Source organism: Lygodium microphyllum, chromosome 14 (genome assembly GCF_053477565.2).
Source record: "Lygodium microphyllum isolate KBCC chromosome 14, Lygodium_microphyllum_v1.1.10, whole genome shotgun sequence".
Taxonomy (NCBI): Eukaryota; Viridiplantae; Streptophyta; class Polypodiopsida; order Schizaeales; family Lygodiaceae; genus Lygodium; species Lygodium microphyllum.
Window position 1 is genome coordinate 106,709,521 of NC_141148.1, and position 11,893 is coordinate 106,721,413.

At 43.8% G+C, this 11,893-nt stretch overlaps 1 pseudogene; it reads left to right on the forward strand.

The window, feature by feature from the left end:
- Positions 1 to 4,167: 4,167 nt before the first annotated feature.
- LOC148025950 (prohibitin-1, mitochondrial pseudogene) lies at positions 4,168 to 4,699 on the forward strand (annotated as a pseudogene).
- Positions 4,700 to 11,893: the final 7,194 nt, after the last annotated feature.

Here is an 11,893-nt window from a genome sequence, read left to right on the forward strand (position 1 = left end):
TCTCAAGCTAATTGAAAACCATACACAATAAGATTGGGTCTTGTTGGCAAATTTTGTATCCAGGGGGGTGATGTCTCGACCCAAGGGGGAGTGCACCCTTTGCAGCCAATTAGAAGAGTTCGTGGACGTGCGATGGATGGATTGCAGGAGCCAATCGACCACTCGCAAGGCCCATCTATACCGTCAATGCCAGAGGAGACAGACAACCTTCCCGACTTGCCTACAATCTTGGAGCCTGAGATGGAGGCAATGATCGATGCATTGATTCCCATAGATGTTGAGATATCTGACCCGCTTAGAGAGGAAGCATCCATACCATTATATGATGGGTGCAGAGTATCTCGGTTGAAGACATTGCTTGCACTCTTAAGTGTGCAAGCAAAATACGGTTGGAGCGATTCGAGTGTGACTGAGTTATTCAGGTACCTTGCACACAGACTTCATTGTTTTTTTTTTAAAATAGTATTATTGCAAACATGGATGGATTTTTCAAGGTGTTTTATGATTTTTTCAGGTTATTGAAATATCATATATTGCCACCTGCAAACACCATGCCTGAGTCTCGTGATGATGCACGACATGTTTTACGGAAGCTTGGCATGGACTACAATAACATCCATGCATGTATCAACGACTACATATTGTTTCGAGATGAATACGAGACTATGGAGACATGTCCAAAGTGTGGTGCTCACAGGTATCGACAGGACTTGCAAGGGCAGACCATCCCTCAAAAAGTCCTCAGACACTTTCCGCTCATCCCCCGCATAAACCACATGTTTTGCACATCTGCCATGGCAAGCTTGACAACGTGGCATGTGCAGAATAGGTCCACGGATGGAGTGCAACGAATATCAGCAGATTCATGCGCATGGAGCCACATTGACTCTACCTTCCCAGGCTTTGCGCGAGAGCCAAGGAATCTTCGGCTCGGTCTCGCCATGGATGGTGTGAACCCATTCGGTCTGCGCTCGACTTCTTATAGCGTGTGGCCTATAGTGCTTGTCAACTACAACATTCCTCCATGGCTTTCTACGAAGAAATGACATCTCATCCTTAGCTTGCTCGTCCCGAGCCGCTACAAAGTAAAAAATATGGACGTGTATCTTCGTCCATTAGTCGATGAGCTTAAGATTTTGTGGGAGGAGGGGGTCACGGTGCAAGATATGAGCAGGCGCGATGGTCGGCGGTCAGCCAACATTCGAGCCATTCTCATGTGGACGATGCATGACTTTCCGGGATTGGGAGAGTGCTCAAGTGAGCACACCTTTGTTCTCGCCGGTAGTATCTATATTTTATTTCATTCAATCAAGTATTCACTAGGTCGTGGATCGCCTTGCAGGTCTTGTTACCTCAAGTTATCATGCATGTCCATTGTGTGGGCCACAGTTAGACTCCCGAAGGTGACGAACCATGAAGAAGATGGTATATCAAGGACACGCCGCTTTCTTGCCGGAGGATCATGAACTCAGGGAAGGTTCTCTTGGACGACCTCCAGCACGTATGAATGCTGCAAGCTGGTACGAGCTGAAAATGGTAAACCCGGAATCACATCCAAATGGAATGCGACGGCTCTCAGTTTTCTACGAGTTGCCATATTGGACCCACTTGCAGGTCAACCACTTGTTGGATCCCATGCATATTTTCAAAAATGTGGGTAGCTTGCTATGGGACCACATCACAGGAAAGAGAGACACTATAGGGTCACGAATGGATTTAAAGGAGGTAGGTAAGATGGAGGCACTTTGGCCGCAGTCGAGTGCTGAAGGGGGAGTGCAGCTTCCTCGCGCTCCCTGGGTTTTGTCTACCAAAGAAGAGCGCATTGTGAAGCAAGTAATCAAGTCTATCCGCACTCCGACGGGTATGATGCGTTCTCTCAGGTCCGCATTTTCTAAAGATGACCAAATGTCTGGGCTAAAATCCCATGATTGGCATAAGATATGTCAGGTTTGTGAATAGAATGGATTTTAATTAGCGTGGACATTTTGAAATTTGAAAAGTGACCATTATTCTTAATCATTTCTCATTTGTGGCAGTTTGTCCTACCGATCGCGATCGCGGGATGCCTAACTCCAGAAATTCACGGGGCCATTTACAAGCTGTCGACTTTGGTGCAATGGATCTCACAGAAAGAGATTAAGATGTCCTCTATTGAATCCGCAAGGCGGGGAGCAGTTGAGACAGTCTGTCTCTTTGAGAAATACCTGCCCACTAGCATGCTCACGATACAAGTTCACCTTCTTGTGCATCTTGTGGATGAAGTGGAGATTGCTGGACCTGTCCATACGCGATGGATGTTCTTCCTGGAGCGCTTCATGAAAACCCTGAGAGGCTTTGTGCGACAACGAGCTCGTCCGGAAGGTAGCATGGCGGAAGGTTGGTTGGTGTCAGAGGCGTTAGTGCATATCTCACAATGGCTACCAACGGTGGAACCAGACAATGAAATGCTATGGACGCTGAAGGACGATGACAGGTTGACTGGAGATATGGTGGTTGGAAATGGGGTAGAAAAAAGAATGGATGCCTCAATGGAAGAGAAGGTGAATCGCTTTTGTATGTTGCACCATGCCTCCATGGAGACGTGGCTTGCCAAGTACCAGATTGCAAGGCAAGATCGAGAGGAAGCGCGAGCTGAATTCCGATGCAGTACGCGTCACCGACCGATTCGATATCCCGAAGGCATGGAGGAGATGCCGCGGTTTATGTCAACACGATGGTTGCATGGAGCCTTGACCGCAGCATCCAGCGAAGGGACAGAGGTCTCAATGGAGGACTGGGAGTTCTCGAGGGGATGTAGTCCAAAGGTAATGAGGGGTTTAGAATGTGTCGTATCTAAATTTGCTTACTACATCTAATTTGAGTGTTTCAATGTGCAGTACAAAATATATAGCGCAGCATGGTCGCGCGGACGGCATTTTCGGGTGGAGCGTATTGACCAAATGAGCTCCACAATGGACTGTGGTGTCATGGCAAGGTTTGAGCAAGAGAGCCGGCGACGAGCAACGGATCCGAACACGGTTGTGGATGAGATGGAGTAATTTGGGAATTTGCAAAGTATTATTACGGTGGATTACCTAGCTTCTCCATGATAATATTCGATGTGCAGTGGTTCAAAGTGGTACTTGGAGGAGCTAGTGCAACAGTTCGACGAGGTCCATCTGGATTTCTCGAAATAGATTTCGAAAAAAAATGGATGGATTTGCGCGACACCTTTGTGTTGCCGGCCCATTGTGAACAGGTACAACTAGTCATTTGCTTGCTAATTGTAATACGACATGGTTTATGTCACAATGGTTTGAAGACGGTTTGTAAGTGTTTGTGAACAGGTAATCTTCTATCCAAATCCCCGACAACCTCGGTGGTGGTATGTTATACCTTTAACTCCTTGAGGTGTGAAAGTATACGATCAAAGCGATGTTCCAGGCATAGATGAAGAAAATATGCAAATAGAGGGATCGTCATTACAAGGGGTGGAGGCCACCGCAAGCTTGGAGCACGCATCGGCTAACAATGATGGAAATACAAAAGTCGTAGAATTTTTTGAGAACGAGGCAGACTCGTTCTTTTGTGGTGACATGTCTATCGACCTTCCAGTGTATGCAGAGTTGTGTCAGGAGATTAACATGGGACCATAGAATACTTCATTCTTGGAGAATTGTATTACTCAATTCGTTGTTTAGATCTTCCATAAAGGTAGATAAGATATGCATTTTAAGAGGGATTTTTCAAAAATGATTTATATTAATGTGCTTTGTATAGTTTAAATTGATTATTCTAACATTATTTTTTATCTGTGCAGGTATCGACATTTTCAAGATGAGTCGAGGGATGAGCGATGAGGAGTTTCAGGAGATGATGGCACGTATGTCTCCAGATCAGCTCGCGAGATTCAGAGAGATTGCAGATCAAGAGCTGTCTCGTTCTTCGTCAGGGCGCTCTGCTAGATCAGTTTCAGTGCTGTCGTGCTGCTGCGCATCCGAGTCGTATACACCTCCATTTCATTTGTTGTGCATTTGTGTTTTTTTCTGCGTGTGATTTATTGTGTGTGTGATGCATTTCGATAATCCACATCCAATGTATATATTCCCTTAGTGCATGTGTTCGATTTTGTTTGGATGCATGATGTGTGTGTGTTAGAAAAAGATGAAAAATTGATGCCAAAGGATAATGATCTCTAAGAAAAATGCAGGGAATTATAGAATCAAAGAGAAGGTTTATCCCGAAGGAATCCATTTGATGATTCTTTAGGTCGATAGACCGATTATCTTTGATGTCAGAGACCTTGAGTACCAATTACAATGAAAGAGTTTTACCGTCCATAATTTATGAGACCTTGAAGACAGCTGTAGCACAGTTTAATGCAACCAGCTCATAACACAGCGTGAGGCTGTTAGTAGAGAGATAAGAAAAATTCTTACCCAGCGGGCTGTAAATTTCAATATTGCACTTGATGATGTTTCAATTATTAACCTTACTTTTGGTAAAGAGTTTACAGCTACTATTGAAGCAAAACATGTGGCTGCTCAGAAAGCTGAGAGAGCTAAATTCAGAGTGGAGAAAGCGGAACAAGATAAAAGAAGGGCCATTGTTCGAGCAAAAGGGGAGGCGAAAAGTGCTCAACTTATTGGGGAAAGCTATATTCAACAATCCTTCTTTTCATTACACGGGGAAAAAGATGGAGGCTAGCAGAAAAAAATAGCGGGCATAATTCAAAGAAAACAGAGTCTTGGAGAGAAATAGGGGAGGATTCGAATAGCTGAGAGAGGGAAGAACTTACGCCATGGAAGAAGCTGTCTGTTCAGAAATCGAAGGAGCGATGAGAAGAATAGTTAAGAAAGATATGAAAAGCTTCTGTCGATATACCCTGTATTTTCCTAAGTAGAAGAAGAGGACGAGAAAGAAGCAGCACCACTAACAGACGAAGCAGCGCAGTCCATACCATCTCGTCCCAGGATTTCCAGGAGGCCACACTTCCGCAACTCTGCATCCCTGGTATCAAACCAGATCTGAGCACAAGAACTCGTCCTTGTCTCGAGGCATTCTCTTTCTCTTTGTTTCTTGCGGGTGGATCTTGCAGGAGAAGCACAAGGGATTTCATTGAAGACTCAAGAGCTTTATGCAATTGTTTTTGCCTCTCGATGAGAACGGCTTGAGACAGATGTTCAATCGTCTCATCTAACTCATCACCTTTCCCCCCCCAATTGTTTCCCCTCTTTGATCAACGTTTATACCTGCCACCTGCTCCTCAGCACACCCTCAATAATCCACTCGGTACCGATCCACTGAACAGGACGGCGCAGCTCTCCGGTTTCAACTTTTCGAGAATTGATGCACATGCTTTCTTGGCTCAAATTCCCTTGGGGGTCGTGGATGATTCACAGCCAATGATAGCGGGGTCGATGGCAGCAACACAGAGGTCTTTTTATTAAGGAGGAAATGTGGCTCCTGTTATGAGTCCAAAGATCCCCAATTTCGCTCTACTTCAGCAGCCTGCAATGAACAATCCTCCACCCACTCCAGCGATCGCAAGTCGCAAGTGATGAAAAGAAGCATTGATCTGAACCTCACAGCCTCGGCAGCAGACTGCTGCCCTCCAGCTAGTAGATCATAATCAAACACAGGGTGCCCTGGCATCACGATGCCAGCTGTAGTCTTCACCGGTCTAAAATTTGGCTTTTGATCATGAGCACTCAACTGTTACAAGCTCTCGGCCCGAAAGGAAGAGCTAAGCTAGTTTCTGAAAAGTCAAACTGAACAATTACGACAAGTTCTAGAGATGAGGACTCCAGTTTGATTAGTAGTATACCATCTATCGGATTCATGCACGACACCATAGAGAAAGAGGTGCCAAATACGGGCCGATGACCTCCCTTATCATAAGCGGAGGCATAAAGCAACGTGATGAGCAAGGCTAAATCATGTCTGCAATCAAAGAACTTAGATCATCATCGACTGCCAAGCGCATCCCCAGCCGGTTCTGAAGTGCATCTGTCTGGGTAATGTCACTACATGGAACATCATGATCGTAGCTTATGTACAGCAGGGATGTGGTAAAGAGGCATTGAGGCTTTTTGATAAAAAAAACTCTCGCTGAAAGCTCCAGATAATATAACATTTCTCAACATTCTTCCTGTAAGCTGCAGCAAGGAGGATTTTGTTGATGGTAAGAATTTGCATGCCTACATTGTGAAGTATGGCCTTGACTTGGAACCTTGTGATCTCAGCTACTTAGAGATCCAAAGAGTCTTTCATTTTTGAATGGTACGAATGGACTAAAGTACCCTTTGGGCAGAATGCAATAAAGTTGTTTATGACTAAGTCCTGAATCTGAGTGAATTATTTGGTGCCCCTGAAACCAAGCTCATACACTTATTGTAAAGCAGTGGACAGATTGACATGCTTTGTCATTTATTTTGACTCTTCTTTTGTAATGTACTTGACAAACAATATAATGATCTTGGCATCAAATATTGTGTTATTGAGATCTTCTTGTTAGCCTTTTTCCTTGCTGTACCTTGAACCCCGTGTTCTGCAGCTCTTGCATGAACTCTACGACATTTCTAGTGAACCCGACGTGAAAGTGTTGCGTCACTTTTCAGTAAGATGGGAGACTCGCAAGAAGAGATGACAGATGATAATGTCATGAAGAACCTGTTTCAGTCATTTACCATGTATATGCAGTAGCAAGCTCATGCAAAACGAGACAGTGATGCTATGGATGCCTTGAAAGCTGTCCAACAGGAGTTGAAGCAGTTTAATGGCCAGCAAGTGTCAACTTACCTGCATTTGTATGAAGAAAAGATGAAGTTTTTTGGGGTTTCTCAAGATATTTGGAGCCGCTACTTCTTGCGGATCATGGTGCGCGCTCTTGAAGGTCGAATTGCAGAAATTCAAGAAGCACATGCAGGTTGGGCTGAATTTAAAAAGGCATTAAAAGATGAATATTTCCTGGAGGATACAGGTCTTATGAATCGTAGGAATTTTTTAACATGGGTTTCTATGCCTAATAAGGGACTTTCTGTTACCGCTCTTCTGCGAGAGTTTGAAAGCCGATATGATTAGTTGGATGGGACTGAACAGCAAGCTTTGGAGATGCAGAAAGTGGAGTTATTTTTACAAGCTGCAGATGCTGATTTACAGAAAAAGTTGGATGATCTTTTGGAAGATCAAGCTACTGATTCAGGTTTAAAGACTGAGTGGAGACATGTCATTGATGCTGTGAATGCTCTTGTTAAGAAGCAGCGCAGGAGAGTAAGATTGCCTCGTAATACAGGATCAGTTCCTGAAAAATCCTTGGAGACTTCTTCTTCTACCCTGCTGCAAATTCTTTGCCTAAGCCTACTCCTCCTGCTGTGAATCCACCAGTTCCTGCTGCTCCAGTGCCCTTATCTGTAGATGATGTTATTAAAGGCTTGGCGGATTTGACGATTGAAGCAGTCAAAGCTGAAGTCAGTACCTGCTGTAGCACCTACTCCAGCGACTGCTTTTCCAGCTGGTCAAAGAAAAGGGCAACGATGTATTTGGTGTGATAGTACAGAGCACCAACACTGCAGAGATTGTGATGCTTTTCAGGAAGCACGTAAGAAGAATGTAGTGTTTTGGGGACAAGATGGGAAGATATGGCTGACAGAGACTAGCGCTCCTCTTGACACGAACTTTGGCAAGGGAGGTATGAAGAAGCTTGTTGATGATATGGCTGCGCGATCAGCTTATGTGAGTGTTAGAGGAGATGCTTCAGCTTTTGGAGTCCAGCTTGAGCAGAAATCTGATGGAGACTCTGCTTTATGGTCCTCTGCCTTGGAGATAGTGAGAAGAGGGAAAGTTCAAGCATCTACTATGACTTGTGTGGGCTCTAGCATCCGAGGAGAAACAGGATGGGATTCTCCTGTTGACAGGTATTCTATTTTTGCTTATATGGCTAAAACGCAGGGTTTAGATGCCATGGTTGAGGAAAAGAGAAGAAGAGATGAGGAGGGTCCTAGCTCCTCCAAAAAGACTAGAGAGGGTGACTTTGTTTCACCACCTGTTCCAGCTCCACCTATGTCAAGTTCTCCAGCTCAATCAGGTCCTGAACAACCAATGGGAGACAAGCAGAAAGAAAAGAGGCAACCAAGAAAAGAGCCAGGATTCAAGCTCTTGTCAGACCTTGATATGCAAACGGATATGAGTAAGATTTTTCATGAAAGAATTTTGAATAGTGAAGTCACTTTTATTGTTGGAGAGGCTCTTGGGATTGCTAGAAGAGAAATACAGGATCAGATGCAGGATCTTTTGCGGAGGAAACGACATGCAATGGAAGGACCTGCTTTACAGGGGTTGTGGCATGGAGCTCTTGGGGAAGAGCATGATGATGCAGTGATGGTTGAGAATGCTTCTGTTAATCCGCAATTGGAGAAAATAGTGCAGCCTATGCAGTATGAAGATGATGAGACCCCTATTCTCATTCCTCGCAGCCATTTTTCACGAAGTCATTGGGCTAGAGCAACCACTGAGACAGTGGTAAGGATTGGAGAGAAACAAATTCCCTTGGTCGCTTTAGTTGATCATGGTTCTGAGATTAATCTTATTGCTTGAGGTGTTTATGAGAGTGGCAAGTGGCCTATGGATGCAGAGCATGGCTGGTGCATGAGAGCCGCCAATAATACTTCTGGTGATATGTATGCTGCTTGTCTGAGTATCAGAATTTCTATTGGTAATGTTGAAGAGGATTATCATTGCTTTGTTCAGGATTCATGCTCTTATCCGATTATTCTTGGGCAGCCTTTCATTACAGAAGCAAGAATGGAAACAAAAGTGATGGATGATGGGTCAGCTTACGCGCGGATACGCAGTAAAGATGGTATGCGAGCTGTTCAGTTTATGATTGTTGGGGTAAATCATCCGAGAAACAGGGACTCCTTGCGTGAGGCACCACTACCTGCGAAGGAGTTGGATTTTCATTAGGTACCGCTGTCTTGCGAGATGCCAATGGTACAGAGCGGAGAAAAGAGGAGATCTCGCCTCCTGGCAGCCAGTCTTTCTCCAATAATTTTGTTGGTTTTTCTTCAGATAGTTCAGTAAGTTATCAGAAAATTTTAGATTTGCCTAGAGCTGCTAGGCAGTACATTGGCCGTAAGGAGAAAGAGTTGAAGAATGCAGGTATTTTGCAAGCAGAAGAGCATGTAGATGGATTGTATGAAGGGATGTCTTATGCAGATACATTGTTTGAGATGAGAGCAATGCTGAAAACTGATGTATGTAAGGGTTCAAAGATCATACCTGTGCAAACCTTGGATATGTTTCAGGAAATTTCTGGTTTTATGCAACAAACAAAGTTAGAGGCTGAGAAAATTCAGCAAACTGAATTTATGGCTGATCTTGATCAGGTAACAGAATTGCAGAGGGCTGAATCCATTCAGCCAACAGAGTTGAATGCAGAAAAATTTCTGTATACAGAGTTTCAGGATGCATCTATGCAGTCCATAGAGCCAAGTGCTGAATCCATTCAGCCAACAGAGTTGAATGCATAAAAATTTCTGCATACAGAGTTTCAGGCTGCACCCATGCAGTCCATAGAGCTAAAGGCTGAAATTTTTCAGCCAACAGAGTTGAAAGTTGCTGAAAATTTGCAGAAATTGCAGCAAAGAAAAGAGTGCTTGAATGATGCCAAGGTTGACACAAAATATAAAACAGTTGATAAGAAGGTTAAGCCGGTTGCAGGACCGCTTCCTTCTAATAGTGATGAACAGGTTGAAAAAGCTATGAAGCAGCCTATGTTGAGAGACCCTGCAAATATTGGACATAAGTTTATAGCTGAAACTCTTGCAGAATTGAAGATTGGAAATGATGATTTTTTGCTTCCAGTGGAAAAATAATGTTTTAGAGAGATGCTTGGACGTCATGGTAAGGCATTTGCTTTCTTTCCACATGAAATTGGCTGCATTAGTCCCGAATTGGTTGCACCCATGGTCATCTTCACTGTTCCTCATGTACCATGGAATATACCTCCTATACCTATGCCTAAAGCACACTTGCCAAAGCTGATAGAGTTGCTGAATGAGAAGATTAAAATGGGGATTTTGGAACCCTCTTCTGCACCCTATTCTAACAGGTGGTTTACTATACCAAAGAAGAATGGTACTTTGAGATTTATTCAGGATATGCAGCCCCTGAACAAAGTGACAATCAGGAATGTGGGAACAGGTCCAGTTGTGGGTGAATTTGTTGAGGCTTTTGCAGGACGAGCCATCTATTCTCTAGGTGACTTGTATTCAGGTTATGATCAGTTTCAGCTTGCCTTGGAAAGCAGGGATATTACTACTATGCGGACACCTATTGGTCTTGTGAGGATGTGTACCTTGCCTCAAGGTGCCACAAACTCAGTTGCTCATATGATGAATGCTATGCATAGAGTTCTACGAGACTATATTCCACAGTATACCATGCCTTTTCTAGATGATGTGCCTATTAAGGGTTGTGCAGAGGAAGAAAAGAATGAAAGTCTTGATTTGCGTGGATGTAGACAGTTTGTGGCTGACTACTTGATTGCTTGTGAGCAAATATTGACACGATTAGAGGAGGTAAATTTGACACTTTCAGGGCTGAAATCTATCTTTGGTGTTAATGAAGTCATCATAGTTGGGCATATGGTTGGATATTATGGCAGAAAACCTTCTCCTGCAAAGGTGGATGCCATAGACAGGATTGTAGAGTATTGCTCGACTACTTCAGAGGTGCGGAGATTTGTGGGAGCTTGTGTATTTTACATGATTTGGATTCCTCATTTTGCTCATATAGCAGATGTTCTCTATCAGCTGCTTCGAAAGGGGCAGAAATTTCATTGGGATGAGAAGCATTCAAAAGCCATGCGTAAGCTCAAGAAGCTGTTGCAATCAGCTCCTACTCTACGCAAGGCGGATTATCAGTGTGGACGGCCGATCATGTTGACAGTTGATACTAGCCCTATTGGCATAGGTTGGGCTGTGGGACAGGATGATGCTGATGGAAATAGGTATGCTATCCGCTTTGGAGCTAAAGTTCTTAATGAGCGATAAAGGAGATATCCGCAGATCAAAAGAGAATTGTGGGGAGTAGTCACTGCACTGAAGTGTGACAAAGGGTATTTTATTGGAGCTTCAGTTGTTGTGGAAACAGATTGTTTGCCTTTGCTTGGCATGATTACTAGTTGCTCGACTCCAGATATAGCGATGCTTCGGTGGATTGCCTATATCAAATCATTGAATCCAGAATTTCGACACATAGCAGGGAAAGATAATCCAGTTGCTGACATGCTATCTAGAGCGAGATATGAGGATGAGGAGTCAATGCTTGCAGAAGATGATGAGACAAAGTTTGCTACTTCTGTCCTTGTTCATGATTGTCATGTATCTACTGTTGAAGCCTTTATTGAAGAACTTTATGTTGACGAGTGGCTGCAAATTGGACAGTATCTAAGTTCATTGACTCGAAGAGATGATTGGACAGATGAAGAATTCAAGAAAATCAGAAGGAAGGCTTATGGGTATTTCTTGAAAGATGGTTTTCTTTGGAAGCATCCAAGAAAGAGAGGAGGCTTGCCCTTGAGAGTAGTTTGTGATGTAGCGATGCAAATACAGATTATGCGAGAGTTTCATGAGAGCTCATGGGCTGGACATAGAGGTGTGTGGGCTACCTATGAGAAAATCAAAGAAAGATACTGGTGGAAAGGGATGTATAAAGATGTTTCTCACTTTGTAGAGACGTGCAGGGACTGCCAGCTTTACTCTTTAGTGCGACATCGTGATGAGTTGCATCCGACTTATCCACTATGTATGCATTATAAGTGGGTAGTAGACTTGGTTACTTTGCCAGTGGGACTTTGGCAGATGAGATATCTTGTCTTGGCTAAGGAGGATCTTACAAACTATGTTGAAGG